The 15,701-nt window shown below is 41.4% G+C and overlaps 1 protein-coding gene across 4 annotated transcripts in view; it reads left to right on the top strand.

The window, feature by feature from the left end:
* The first annotated feature begins 1,431 nt into the window (after positions 1-1,431).
* The window catches only part of STAG2 (STAG2 cohesin complex component), a 135,977-nt gene continuing 121,707 nt past the window's right edge, over positions 1,432-15,701 (top strand). The window contains exon 1 of one of the 4 annotated variants that reach the window (XM_065914823.1): positions 1,432-1,666. The gene's annotated coding sequence lies outside the window, so the exon portion shown is untranslated. Of the gene's footprint in view, positions 1,667-2,533; positions 2,665-2,894; positions 2,915-15,701 lie in introns of those variants that run through there. The other 3 variants (XM_065914826.1, XM_065914824.1, XM_065914825.1) reach the window with 3 other exon arrangements.

The raw sequence follows: 15,701 nt of genomic DNA, 5'->3' as shown, positions 1-15,701 counted from the left end.
ATGAAACATTAAAAAAAAAAAAAAAAAAGCAGCAGCAGCAGAAACAAAGAGCTCTTCTTAACACTATTGTGTGAATCCGTAACAGCCCGAGAAACACTGATCGGTCACGTCTCCCCGACCTGACGCGGCGCCACGGCCGGGACAGGCCCTCCCGGAGCTGACTCCCCCTCCTACCCAGGGAGCTCGCGGCGGCCGGAGGTCCCGGACGCTGGGTGCGAGACAAAAAACAAACACAACGGGGAGATAGAGCCTTCGAGTTAGCTGGGTCGGAGGAGCGATTAGGGGATCTGTTCGCATTTCAAACATCTTGAGGGAAGGGCGAGGAGGCATGATAAGAAGGAACCAAAAATTCTTAACTAAGTCGCGAGGCCGCCTCCGCCCACGCTTCCAGGAAGACGGTGGATGAGCGGGGGAGGCGGGGAAGCCCAGGGAGGTGCTCCCCGACTCCTTCGGCCCGCATTTCGATTTCCCTCCCCTCCGCCCCGGGAGTGCAGAATAAATTGGCGGAGCGCGGGGCCTAACCTAGTAGCCCAGTTCCCTAAGTCTCTCGGACCCTGGAGACAGACGTTTTCTGCGAGACGGTACTAGTGGTCTAAAGAAAAAGAATAGTGTTTTTTTCCCCCTCCAGTGCCAGGTCTTCCCGGTGGAGAATCCGCTCGTTTTCTCTCCACACCCGAAGCCCAAAGCGAGCAAAACAAAACAAAAACTCAAAAAACCAATCCCCCTTAAATCATTTCGGATCAGGTGCCCGAGTTGCACGAGTTTACTTCTTTCGGGGGAAGGAGTAGGGGGCGCGGGGAGGCGAGGGGCCGGGATCTAGGGCCGAAGGCCCCCCTCGCTGGGGCGTGTCACAGCAGGGGACCTCGAAGGCTGACGCCCGACTGGGCTGCCACCGCGGGCGGCACGGCGTGGGGAGGAGGGGGCCGGGGCACCAGTTCCCGGCGAGCCCAGTTTCCGATTTCCCACAGCGCGGGAGCTCCTCCGGACATTCCTCCCGCCCTGCCCTCGACCCCCCAATAAAGAAAGAGGAAACGCGGCGCGACCGGCTGCGCGGCGGAAGCGCTGCTCAACGAATGAGTAAGTCAGGCGCGGGCACGGCACCTTGTTTACCCCACTCGGCGGCGCGCCCCTACGGGCGCCTCGTTGAAAGGCGGCGTCGGAGACGCTGAACCCGGGAGGCAGTCGACCCCGATTGGCTGGTGATTGGGAGGAGGACGCTGGGTTGGGAGGGCAGGGGGCCAGGCGTTGCAGTGGCCACTCTCTGCCGCTAGATGACGCTCCCTCCCAACGGGAGCCGGGCGCGGGTTCGCGGCCGACAGATGGCGCCTGCGCGTTCCATTCGCCTCCAAGTCGCCGAAGAGCGAACACCCCAAACAATCCCGAAGCGCCACCAAAAAAAAAAAAAAAAAAAAAAGAGAGAGAGAGAAAAAAAAAAAAAAAAAAAAAAAACCCGCCGGATCCGACCGCCACTTTCAAAACCCCCCACCGCTCTAGAACCGCGGGAGCTTCCGTCCCTGAGTAGAATTCAAGGGTGTAAAAGAAGAGGAAGGGAAAAATATCTTGTACCAGCCCAGGGGTGAAGAAGCCCCCGGCCTGAGAAAGCAGGAAGGAGGAGTGGGGGAGGCGAACAGTCTCGTTGCTGCCTCTGTGTACGCTGAGGGGGGAGGTAAGTTATAAAATGGCGGAGGCGAAGCTTCTAGAAGTTTGGAGGGGCACCCGGAGGGCGCGGGGCCCACCGTGAGGCGCGTGTGGTTGAAATAGGGCGCGAGAGAGGAGTTGGGAGGGAAAGACACTGGGCACTCTTGCCGTTTAATTTCTTCTCTCATTCCTTCACCCCCAGCGGGGCCCGCTGTGGAGCGGGCGGCCAAGTGAAGCCGGGGAGAAGCCTCCTCGTCCCCGCGTAACCCCCGGCCCTTCTTTCTCCCCTCTTTCCCCAAGTCGCTCCCTCAACACTACCAAGGAACTTCCAACCCCCTCCCTCTCCTCCCTACCTCCTACTCCTAGAGTGGCTTTCTACCGCAGGACTCTTCTTTTCGACTACCCTCGCTGAAGGTTTTCTCTTCCTTCCCTCGCCCCGCTCTCCCTCGGGGCCTCTACGGAGACCCCCCCTCCCCAATGGGTGGCCCAAAATGGAGAACGCGGAGCAGCGCAAGATGGAGGCTCTGCTTCTCGGTGTAGCGTTAGATTTAGGTGCCTTTGCTCCGGCAGGCTCTTAAGCCGGGGAGAGCCCGAACTGGAGGTGGGGTGGGGTGCGAGCCGTAGTGGGGGGGAGGCAGGCCGGGCGGCCGCGGGCGGGATGGGGGAAGAGCGCGGCATCGCGGCGAGGGGAAGGAAGAGAGCAAAATGGTGGTGCTGGGAGCCTAGGGGGAGGGGAGGCGAGGAGGCTCGCTTGTGTATATTTGGGCCTCGGACCGAGGGAGGCGAGGGAAAATCTACTCTGATCACACCCTTCCCTCGTGCCCCCTCCCTTCTCCCTTCCCCTCCTTCCTTTCCTCCCTCCCTCCCCTCCCTCCCTCTCTTCCTCCCTTCCTAGAGAGGGAACAACATTCATGTGACGGGCCCCTCTGCTTCTCCCCCGCCCCGTCATCTCCAGCGCGTGGTGGGGGAACTGCCGGGGAAAGCGATTGGCATCGATCTCTCCATCCCTTCCGAGGCCCGACTTCGGTCAGTTTTCTTCGGGCAACAATTTGCTAAAGAGGTTGGGGTCTGGCGGTGTTGGCCCCCGCGTGCAGACCTTGCCCCGAAGGGGGCCCTGCCTGCCTGGCATGGGAGGAGGGGGGAAGGGCGGGAGTGGAAGGCTGTTTGTTGGGGGGTTTTGGCGCCACTTTTGTTTTAGTTTTAGTGCTGCTTTTCGTTCCCACCCCCACCCGCACTGTCTTTCTCAAGGCACGAACTGAACTGATCCTTGCCCCAGGTAGGCAGCTTCTGCTTTTTCCCTCCACACTTTTATTCTTGCTTGGGGTTGACTTTCTTTTTTCTTCTCTCCCGTACCCGGCGATCAGTGGACGGCGATTTTAGGACGGAAAGGGTCGGATGGGCCATGGGAGAGAGAAGGTGTGGGAAACAGCATCAAGTAGTTCCGTAAAACTTTGAGTCCCGTTCCCATTTTCTTCTGGCCTACATTCGAAACGTATTGTTGATTTCTGCCCCCCTTTTTTCCCCCGTCGCGAGAATGTCTTGTTTTCCCTTTAGTTTTTTTTTTTTTTTTATATAAACCGCTGTACTTTCGACATTTAGTTTCCGCTCCTCCTCGGTGTATATGTCATTTTATTTTTAATCCTGAACTGTAGTGGGTTTTATCGTGTGATTTTTCATGCTGCAGTGTCCAGCTTTAATTTTTAGTATTGCATTAGTAGTTTCATCTGGTTTGTGAGACTTTCTTCGCCGTGGCCTAGAAATGTTTTATATGTTGTTGCCTACCGCCCCCCGCTTCCCTCTCCCTCCTCCTTTCTCTTGGATGTAGTTTTTTAATTGAGGGTCATGGTATTTGATTAAATGGTTGTTTACAGTTTACGTGCTGTATCTATTAAAAACTTTTGATCTGTAGGGTTAGATTTAAGTAAACGAAAAGCTCGTGTTGGTTTGAGATGGTGCCTTAAAATGCGCGGGCCGTCCCCCCCCCCCCCCCCCCCCCCGTAAAGCCTCATCTTCCCCTCGCACGGGAGTGTAAATTCCATACCCCTTTTCTCCCACGGACCGCCGTATTTCACGGCAGCCACACCCTGTATTTGTCTCCGTGGATTGGACTCATTATCAGCTTAATTTAGTGACTCTTAAACCACCATGATGGGACTTGCTTAAGCACGAAGCTTCTTTTCCTGTTTAGTCCTAGTGGTTAGTGTCGAAAGAGGAATAATCGAGGTTTCTTGATGAAACCTGGTGCGGTCCAACCTCTGCCTTTTTTCTGTTGTCTTTTTTCCTACTCCGGGCTGTTGGCGGTGTCAGCACCGCTGCTGGGGGCGGGGGTGGAGGGGAGAAAGAGTCGGGTTACCGAAGTGCGTCATTCCTGGCTCTAGCAGGGCCTGCTCGGGAGCTGCTGGTGTTTGTTACTGTCCTCGCAGCACTTTCCTGCCAACCTTCTCTCTCTGCGTATTGGTTGGGAGCAAAAGCAGGAGGCGGTCTCCTAATTCTATCCGGAGCCTAGCGCGTTGCATTTAAGGGTATATGTGAACTTATTTAAAAAAAAAAATCGGCCCTGTAAAGTGCATACATTTCTCTTTAATGAGATAGAATTCAGATAGTTTAGATTTGCTTTTATATATTTTCCAACGAAAGGTGGGGTTAATTTTGAGCATTTTAAACCTCTTACGTTAAAATGCCTGTTTTTTTTTTCCCTATGCTGATATCAATCTATAATTAGGAATCCGAAGGGCCAGTTAAGGCATAACTGTTCAGCGGTTTTTCGAGTGATTGAATTGTAGTTTTATGACACATTATGTTAAATAGTGTGCTTTTTCTCGTTTTGAGCTAAGGTGCTATGTGAATGCAAGCTAATTGTTCATGTTTAAGTTCATTTTCATCACATTCCTATTTACCCTTTTAGATGTAATTTAAAATGTGTCCTTTGGATCTTACTGACTTCATTAGATTCTTAAAGATGGTTATTTCCCTTTTTAAAAAAATCTGAATTTAAAGAAAATTTTCCAACCTAACTAACAAGGAGTTGTATGGGGTAGCTGTACAGTTACATTGCTAAATTCTGACTTCTTGCTAGTTTTTGATACTTTTATTATCTTTCGATTTTTCTCTGTACTTAGTACAGTGTCTTCCTCAAATCTTTTCTGAAGATAATTGGGGGAGAGGTGGGAGGTAGAGATGAAACAAAAGTGGTCTTGAGTTGGTGGTTGTAGCTGGGTGATGAGTACGGGAGAGCTCATTGTACTATTCTCCCTACTTTCGCGTGCACTTGAATGTTTCCATAATTAGAAAATTTTGAAGAAAAAATTCAAATTATCTTGCAATTTTGGTGTAATGACTTAAGTTTATATTTACATATTATTTGCATGAGAAACTTGGCCTTGTGTATAAGTAATTACACAATGTCTGACTTACAAACTCAAAAAATATTTAAATTGAACCAGTATAGAATAAACAACATAAATGCTTACAAATTGATTGAACTTTAAATATTTGTAACTTAGTCTGAATTTGCTCTACTTTTAGTTTCTTTTTTAATCCTTTGAAAATAGGAAAATTCCATGAGCAAATTTTGTAAATTCTGCTTGGTGTCTATTTCATTAAGTTGGAGTTCCAGTGAGTCAGTGTGAAAGGGATTTACTATTAATAGGAGGGGCTTTGGCAGTTGGAATAAGTGACAGTGGAAGAAGTTCGGGTGCCCTAGGGAGCATTCCTGGTAAGAAGATCGAGGTAGGAGTTGAATTCTGTTCCAGTATTTGGAGTTTAATGAATGGGTAGAGAAGAGGATTGAAAAATAAATGTGCTTATTAGCTATTCTTTCCCACTGTGAAATAACTATAGCTATAGCATTTTAAGGTATCAGTCTGGCAGTTGGGGGTGGGGTGGGGTTTTAAAAAATTGATCTGAAAATGAATGTTTACATATATGAGTTAAAGCTCCCCTCCCCCCACTTTTCCTGGTGGCTTAGACGGTAAAGAATCTGCCTGCAGTGCAAGACCTGGGTTCGATCCCTGGGTTGGGAAGATCCCCTGGAGAAGGGAATGGCTACCCACTCCAGTATTCTTGCCTGGAGTATTCCATGGACAGAGGAACCTGGCGGGCTACAGTCCCTGGGGTTGCAGAGAGGGGCAGGACTGACACTTTCACTTTTCCCGCCACTTTTAGCCATTTGGTGCTATATATAGTTAAAAATTCATGTGTAAAATATTTTAATGTTTTATGTTAAGAACATCTGACCATTGCCCATCAACAGTAAAAATGCATTGACATTAAAACCCTCAGTCTCCTTAGTGTATTTGTAAATTGCTCCTACAAAGAATTTGTAAATTGTTTGAAATTAAGCACCTTATTTTCTGCAGTTTTGTGTTATTCAGTGGCAGGTTTTTTCACCCTATAAGATGTATTTTTGAATGTATGTCAAAGCTTTAAAGGGAACCCAAAATAACGGATATTTGATTTTTCTATTTGGTGATGTGTGTTCCCTAATCACATATTAAAGCAAAAATTACTCTAGGCTGGGGACAGACATTTCATAATTGTTAATATTAGTCTGCTTGTATATTTACATATTCATTATTTTAGCCTTAGAAAGATGTTGAGAGCAAACAGTATATATTTTGAACTCTAATTTGTATGCAAATAATTTAAATAGATGATGAGGATTGTGACTTGATTTATTTTATTGTGGTGAAGCAAAAGCTAAACTACTAAAGCAACAAATTATGAGTTTGGCAACTTTGAAATCTGTTTAGTTTTTTTTTTTTTAAAGTCCAAGCACTCAAGATTTTAATGAAATTAAATTATATGTGATTTTTTCATTGTTTTCTTTTTCAACCTTAATGAGAATCTGTGAATTAAAATGGGTGGGTTAGGGTGGGAGACAGGCTTAGACTTAAATTATCCTTTGGGAATATAGGGTTCAGTGTGAAAATATGCCTTGGACAGTTTAGTAATGCTTAATGTTCTGCATGTTTAACTGATGCCATCTGCAGTCATGTGCACGAAGGGAGTAAACAGTGAATAGCATGTTTCTGCTTTGGGTTCTTTATAATAGATGGAGGTCTTCAGTTTTTGATGCTGCAGTTTTGAGCTTAAAATTTACATTAGATGGACACAGTGATCTTTTACATATCACTGGGATAAGGTTCATATCTCTTTAATGTTGTGACCTTTTTGTGTCTCACATATTAAAAAACTGGTCTTGTGTTAGTACTTTAACATTACTGTTAGATTATTCAAAGACCTGAACACACCAGTTCATTGTGTAATGGAGCACTATCCTGTAACTATTTTGGGAGTTGGGGAGCATAGCAAAGACAAGGGATAGTCCAGGTTATCTACGGGTGTCAGTATATATTGAAACATTACCAATTATTAGAGAGTAAAGACGAAACTTTAAAGATTCAGATTATTTTAAAAGTTCTTTACATGTATTTTAGTTTTGTAATTTCTACATTTGGTACATACTTAGGACTTGTAATTTGTGGTTCAGTACTCTTCCTGTATAATAATTTTCTATATCTCTGGCTATCATGAGTGGTGGTTATCGCATGTTCTCTTTGGCAAAGATATGTGAGAAAGCAAAATTGTCAGCTTTTTTTTTTTTTCCCAGTCTCCTGAGTCACCTGCTTTGTATTTAATTTAACCAGATTTTATGTTTTGTCAGTATGAGAGGTGTTGCTTGGTGGAGTCTTAATTTTTGTGTGTGTTAGTCACTCAATCCTGTCCGACTCTTTGTGACCCCATGGACTGCAGCCCATTAGGCGCCTCTGTTCATGGAGTTCTTCAGGGAAGAATACTGGAGTGGGTGGCCATTTCCTTTTCCAGGGGATCTTCCCGACCCAGGGGTTGAACGGCTCTCCCGCATTGCAGGCAGACTCTTTACCTACTGAGCCACTAGGGAAGCCCTTTTCGTGTATGTACATTTTAAAAAACTACATCTCTTTACCAACTATGGTAATCTGCTACCTGAACTGTATTTTTAATGTATGCTTGCTATAGTTCTATCTTTGGTAATAACCAGAGGAAAACAAGTCTTTACCTATGGTTAGTCTAGTCTGGATATTATTGAAATTGACTTAAGCCCCACCCTCTCCCCTTAAGCCCCACTCTCTCCCTGAAACGAGGGGATGGTGAATAATGTTGATGGTCTGTTCTTTTTTGTAATTTTAATTGGAAAATACAGGACTAGGCTTGATGAGACAAACTAGAGAGATTTCTATAAATTCTGGATAATCTAATGTACAACTCCAAGAATATAAATAAATAAATATATATACATATAAAATACATATTCCTAAAATACTGTTGAACATTGTTGGAAGAGAAAAAAGGAAGTCCTGTTTACACTTTTGCATGGATAACCTGGGATTTGTTGTAATGGGATTTGACCTATAACTTGTTGAGTCCTGAGCTCTTCTAAGAAACTCTTCATTTAGTTGCTACTTGAATGACTTAAATGCCAATAATTGTACTTTGTGTTTTAACATGTATTGTTTAAAACTTCTCAGCTACCTTGCAAGATAGATGGTTGTCATTTTACAGATGGAGAAATTGAGGCTCTGGGAGAATAAATGACTTGTCACAAAATAATAATTGACAATCTGAATTCATACCCAAAGTAGTCTGGCCTCAAAACCTTTGTACTTTTTTGTTAAGCTCAGTAGTTTCTCTTAACTTGGTTAGGTCTTGGGATATCTATCACCAGAAAGCATGTATCTTTTCAGTGTTATGAAATGAGTTTTTTAAATGTATCATACAGGGTAAATGCAGGTTTTTTTAATACAGGATTTGATGAGTTGCTGCCTGATGAAGGGTCTACATTGTGTTTTATACTGAAAGGTTAAATAGTTAAATAAATCTGAGCTTTAGATTTGAGTATGCTCATTATGCAGAGGTTTGTGGCATAACTTTTTTTATTATTATTTTAGATGAGATGAATTGTATTCTTGATTTCGGGGGGGGGGTGTCATACTATGTATACAGAATCGTTTCACTAATATTTTTTTCTTCTCTCATTTAGTCTCTATATAGAATGGAGGCTAAATGTGTCTGAGAATAGTTCCCCAGTCATTCAGCATGTTTATCATGTGCTTTAAAATGAGAATTTAGGTGACTCTCATAATTTACTGCTCTGATTGGTTATGTAGGGGGATGTTGTTGTTATTTAATGTTATCTTAAAATATTTTCTTCTAAGTATTAATACCTTCTCTGTTTCTACTTTCTTTTTGTTTCTACTTTTTATTCTAGTTTATCTTTCCACTTAATTAAAATTTCTTGTTCTTATTTTTTTATTCAGGTAATAGTTAATATTGCTGCCCTGAGTTACTTCGTTCAGTAGTGATCAGAATCTTGGTCTCAGTTTTCTTTGCTTTTCCTCTTTCTCCTTCCTGCTTTTCATAAACTATAACTGGAACTTTTCTAATCTGAAGGAATGCTAGATATTGTATATCTGACCTAAGGTAAATTAGTGGAGATGTGGTAAAACTGAATATATGAGTGCTTTTCACAGTCAAAAGTCAGATTTATATATTTTATGTTAATTATTTTCTTAATGATTGTAGGAAGTATTTTTCCAGGTGATAGTTTTCTACCCAGACTCAATATTGAGTCTTTTCATCCATATTTTCCCCTTTGTAGTCCCAAGGACCACTGGTGTTCTACCACAGAATTATGCCCCAAGGTGTCCTTTGTGTATAATGAAGTAGTTTCTCCCTTTGCATCCAGAAAGATACTAGGTCTGTACTATTCTTGGGAGAATTCAGGAAATTGTCACTCAAATCATTTTCTGAGTTCTGTGGTTAATAACATGAGGAATCCTGATTGAGAAAGGCTCCTAGAATATTAAGGGACTTGGTTTAGTGCTAAACAAGGTTTTAACTTTTCATGGTTACTTTCCTGTCAGTAACCCTAATATAGCCTCTACAAAATAAAATATGATAAAGTATATTTGATAAAAAATGAATGCAGTTGATACTGTTGCCATCTTTGGGATAAATTGGTTAGTGTTGATTTTAGGCAGTTAGTGCTACTTGGTTTTAAAGAATTAAATATTGAATGTGGGAAGTTAAATGCATAGTTTTCACTTGTAAAAAGGAATATTGGAGGAACTCTGTTCATTATATTATTCAAAACCTTTTGTAAGAAGTCTTTGACAGTGACTAACATTAACAGTAGCTAACACTAACTGTACTCTTACTATGTGCCACACACTGTTACAAATACTTTATGTGTGTTAGCTCATTTAGTCTTCCAACCCTCTGAGGTAGGATGACCATATGATTTATTGTTCAAACCAGCATACTGTTGAGAGTGAGGAGTGAAAGGGGCAATAAATGGATGGCATGCTAGGATAATTATATAAAGTAGGACTGTCCCAGAGTAACTAGGATGTATGATGACCCTGATTAACACCCCTGCCCTCCCCACCCCCCCTTCAGAAGAGGAAACCAAAAAGGCCAAATAACTTGCCCAAATATTGAGTGGTCGAAAGAGATTCGAAACCTCTCGATTTCTTTGGGCAGGAATGTGAATGTGGGCATTTAAACTGCCTTATTTTAGAGTTTATTTTTTACTCTTTCGGAGGAGTTTTTATCAGTATGGGGTCCACAGTAAAAGGCAGGATATAGTGTTTTTAAAACCCAGTAGAATTTCCAGTTGGCTCTTTTCAAATGACAGTGCAGACTTAAATGACTATGTGTTAATGTTGAAGAGCAACTTCTCTGAGGGAGGTCCTCCTAAATAAAAGCAGAAAACTCTAAGACAACTACTTTTACTGTTTACATCTGTCTGTTTTTCTTACGTTGTTTAGACTCCATTTACGGGTTTCTTAGGAGGAAATGTGAATTGTATGATATTTCACGGAGGTTCTTAGATGGAAAATTTCTTAGAAGATAGCTGAAGGAGATACAGTTTTGTGACTAAGGAGAAGTAGTATTAGAAAAGAAAGAAAAGGGTCTAGTTTAGAGACTTGTTTGAAGTTCAACTGATTCTGTGCCATATTTTGAAAATTAAGTCTTGTAGATTAATGTGTCACTTCATAAAATTAATACTTCTCTTTTATTTTTGATAACTTTTGCAGTTGCTTTGTATTCCCAGTCTGTTTATGTTTGTGGTACATCCCCTCCAAAAAAGAATACTATAGGTGAATTCAAACCTTTGGAGAAATGATTTCAGCATAATGGCAGATTTCGCTATTTTGTAAACTAAGGTTTCTTTTCCCTCTTTTTCTTCTTCTAGTGAGAGTGAGTAGTAGACAGCTGATCTTAAGAGGACTTTGCATTTTATTTTCATACTTAGCTGTTATTTTAATATTTCATTGAGGAATTTGTTTTTTTTTCCCCCTAGCTAGTTCACTTTTGAAAGTTTTGTTGGTGTCACTGTATAAACAACTGAGAGGTTATTAAGTAGGTCTGTTCAGTTTTTGCTTCCCTGGTGGCTCAGAAGGTAAAGTGTCTGCCTGCAGTGCAGGAGACCCGGGTTTGATCCCTGGGTTGGGAAGATCCCCTGGAGAAGGAAATGGCAACCCACTCCAGTACCCTTGCCTGGAAAATCCCATGGATAGAGGAGCCTGGTAAGCAAGCTACAGTCCATGGGGTCGCAAAGGGTCGGACACGACTGAGCGACTTCACTTTCATTCAGTTTTTTAGGGCTTCCCAGGTGGCACAGTGGTAAAGAATCTGCCTGCCAATGCAGGAAAAAAGGAAGACTCAGATTCAATCCCTGGATCGGGAAGATCCCCTAGAGAAGGGAATGGCAACCCACTCCAGTATTCTTGCCTGGAGAATCCCGTGGACAGAGGAGTCTGGCAGGCTGCAGTCCATGGGGTTGCAAAGAGTCAGACACAAGTGAAGCAACTGAGCATGCACGGATTCAGTTTTTAAAGTCATTTGTTTAGTTCACTAAAAGCCATCATGAAGTTGGAAGGAGGGGGACTGCATTTCTGACAAGGAATTCGTGGACCTCATAGTGACTGGTAGACAAAAGGTTATTTTGTGGATGTGATTTATTACATAAAATTAATACAGATGGTGTTTTAGTACGTTTATCCAATTTACAGCATTTTTTACAGATGGTGTTTTAAAAAAGTTATTGTGGGGTTTTATAATCTGGGGCCATGGATAAGGTAGAGGTGTGAGACCCCTGTGAAATTAATGTACAAAATGTATGTGAAGTGAAAGTCACTCAGTCGTGTGCATCTCTTTGCAACCCCATGGACCCCAGTTCGTGGAATTCTCCAGGCCAGGATACTGGAGTGGGTAGCCTTTCCCTTCTCCAGGGGATCTTCCCAACCCCCAGGGATCGAACCCAGGTCTCCTGCATTGCAGGCGGATTCTTTACTAGCTGAGCCACAAGTGAAGCCCAACAAAATGTATAGCTATGCATTTATTCAAGTTCTCAGGAGTTCGTTTGTTGTATCAACTGGTAGATAAAGTGCCTTCAGGGATGGGATATACAGTTGTAAACTACAGAGTCTGCTCTCAGCATTGTCATTTGGGTTTTATCACCCCAAAATGCTCAAAAATAACCCTTTTTGAAAACATTGTGTACTGGAATTAAGGAATACCATGTTAAAACCAGTAGCTATCAATGCAGTTTTGATAGTGTCCTTAATTTAAGATTAGTGACAAGTATTTAAAAATAAGGGCTACTCTGAAGAGCTTTGGGGAAAAATAACAATTGAAGACCGTTGTTAGAGCACTGGAATGCTTCAGTCTTTAGTGGTTGTTAATAAACTAAGTTAAAAGAGTTCATGATCATCTCCTATAACCAGTCACTGTTATCTAAAGGTTGAGACCTTCTGATTGATAGTGTGCTTCTGTGTAAAAGAAAAAGAGGCAATCAACAATCACTCTGTTATATGGGACTCTTGTGTGTCTTTATTTCAAGTTCTAAATGCTTGTTTTTTAATAGGAATTTAAATTTATCTATGCTTGTTTTGCATTTTGACTTTGGATTATTCTTTGTTGGAGTGTTAGCTTGAAATGTCTTTGTCACAGTATATGATGCTCATTAAATTCATTCTCTACATGTATATGATGATGCAGGTTTGGTATATTTAAGGTAGAATTTCCATTTCAGGATTGTGATGTATGATACACTCTTCTTGGATTTCTAACCTTTTTGTCTTCAAAAGGAAGAATTTTCCCAATCTCCACCAAGGTATCTCTCGCCTGGTACCTAATTTGCAAACGGTAGGATGATTAGAATCTTACTACAAAGAACACAGTTAATATGCTCTTACTGAAAAAGGCCTTTTTTTGTGGCTTACAGAAGTAGTATTAAAGATAGTTAAGAATATGAACCTTGGAGAATTTCCCTTCTATGTTAAAGAAGTAGAGAAAATGTAGGAAATATTAGCAAAGCCATAATATTTTTCCTTTGGGATATGTCCCTCCCTGTTTCCACCACTCATTCAGGCCAAAAGACATTCCTTAGACTTTATTCCTGGCAGGAGAATTGAGGAAATGGTGGTAGCTATGGCTGGCAGGGAAGCAGAAACTTGAAGGTATGTTTTTCAAAAGCAAATTTTCAATGACATGGATTTTTCCAGCTTGAGTATATGTACTTTCTGGAGTTTTGATTACATGTGTCAGTGGATAAAGTGCTACTATTCATTGAGGAATATTCAGTAGTTGCATTCATATTTGGATGTTCTAAATATACTTAAATTTCATAGGGGTTATGTGGACAATACAGGATTGTATTAGAAAAGATCGTTTAGTAGGGAAATAGTTCGTAAATCTTCGAAGTTAGACAGGAACAGTTATCCAGGTTGCTGCAGAAAAGTAGCAAAGTCACATGAGAGATGATTATTGTATGTATAAATATGTAGTGCTTATATGTACAATATTGGTGAATATCCAGATTTATTTCCTTTTATTTAGCTTTGCCGGGTCTTCATTGTGGCATGCGGGATCTTTTTAGTTGTGGCATGTGAACTTTAGGTTGCAGCATATGGGATCTAGTTCCTTGACCAGAGATTGAACCTGGGCCCTCTGCATTGGAAGTGCACAGACTTAGCCATTGGACCACCAGGGATGTCCCTCAGTTTATTTCTTATAAGTAGTTTACCTTTTTCAGACAAGGAATTATGTTTTTATGTGATTTTGAATTGTCCCATTGTGTAATACGTATACAGATTCTCAAATGGTAATTAAAACCTTGGGTTTTCTAGAAATGTAAACTTGCATTGAAATCACATTGTGAATACCTCATTTTATAAATTTCTCATGTTGAGAAAAAAAGTTCCCATGTTGAAAGAGTAGTAGTCAGTCTTCTCTAGTTGGCTTTGCATTAATGATAAACTTTATATGTCTACAGGATATTATTTATAGACTCTATTACATGGCAAGGCTCCCTAACATTTAATCATTTTTATTTCTTAAAAAGACATGTGTGAGGTAGTTGGTGGTATTTTCATTTATTGAGGTTCAGAATGGTTAAGTGACCTGCCCAAGTTCACTCAGCTCATTTGTGAGTGGCAGTGCCTGCTTTTGAATCCAGTTTTGCCTGTTTCTAGCACACTTCTTTACATGGTGATACACTGCCTCCCAGTGGGATGATTTATGGACTTGCGTAGTGATAACTTTTGGGAGGGAGATGAGGAGGGGGCAGGAATTTAAATTGATGAGACTGAGGAAGTTAAACTTGAAGTAGTCAGAAAATGTTCGGAAATTAGGTAGGAGAAGCCTTATTTTCTACCAACAGCTGATAGGGAATAAATTACTTTCAATCTGAAGTTATATGTGATGTGTTTCATGTTTTATAATAAGCATCAAATAACACCTGAAAGAGTGTTGAGTGGGGGAGGATGATAAATTTTGTTATATTTAATTTGTTGTAATTCTCAGTAAAATAACATCTGATTAAGAAATTAATCTTCTTGTAAAATAAACTATGAAACAAAATGTTACCTAAAGCATCATTGGCATATGCCTCACTGGTAGTGTTCCTACCAAAGGACAGTGGTAAATTGGTCTGAATCCAAGTAACATCATTATGCTACTTTTGTGATCGTCTTTTTCTTCTGTTTTTCATTTTTCTCCAGTACTTCGTTTTTGTTATTTTTCTATCTCCAATATCTTTATAGTTTCTAAAATCCTCCATTGAAAGTAAAACTGTTTTGATGATTTCTTTTTTACTTTTTTTTTTTCTATTTGCTTTCATGCTACTACTGCTAATACAATGTAACTCTATGTGCTAGGCACTGAAATAAAAGTGATTTAAAAAATAGACCCATTTTATTCTTCCAACAACTCTATGAGGTAGGTACTATTACTGTATCCTGTTGACAGGTTAGAAAACAGAGGTGCAGAACAAAAAGGTAAAATTGCCCAAGGACACATACTTAGGAAAGTGGTGGAGACTTGATGTGACACCCGGGCGAACTGGTTAGAGTCCCGTGTTCTAGCTCTACACTATCATACTGCTGACTCTTGACAGTAATGCGAATGGTTTCCTCATCTTGGCAGTGTATTTATGTTAAGCCCTCTCTTTAATTGTGAAGTATGTTTGTTCATCCTAATAGGAATTTTAGAGGTCAACAGAGGATTGGACAAATTTCTGATCTTCAGGTTTCCTGGCTATAAAATGAGTAATCCTCTCTGCCATATTCTGTTATGGGGATTAGATAACAATACTTTTCTGAGTGTTTTCTGTATGCCAGACAATAGGCTAAGGGTTTTGCTGCCATGATAGGCCCCCAGATAATTGTAATGTTTTCAGTTACTGAGTACATTCTATATGTCAGATACTTGATGTGTAGTATATTACTTTTACATTTTAATCTTGTATAGGGAATATTGTACTCATTTTACAGAAAACTGAGGCCTAAAGAAATTGAATAATTTCCCCAGCTATACCTTATGGCCTTTGTATTTGCTTGCTGGTTCCTGTCTTGTGTGGTTGCTCATTTCTTCAGGACATTTTGCTCAAGTAATTAGTCTTTCAGTGAAATATTCCTTGCCTGTAGCGTGTAAAATATCTTTTGCCCCCAACACGCCCTTTCTCCTTACTCTGTTGTATTTCTCTGCTGTATTACAATTTCTCTGTTGTATTACTC

The sequence above is a fragment of the Muntiacus reevesi genome, chromosome X (assembly GCF_963930625.1).
Source record: "Muntiacus reevesi chromosome X, mMunRee1.1, whole genome shotgun sequence".
NCBI classification, from domain to species: Eukaryota; Metazoa; Chordata; class Mammalia; order Artiodactyla; family Cervidae; genus Muntiacus; species Muntiacus reevesi.
This window is presented reverse-complemented; position numbering and strand designations above follow the sequence as displayed.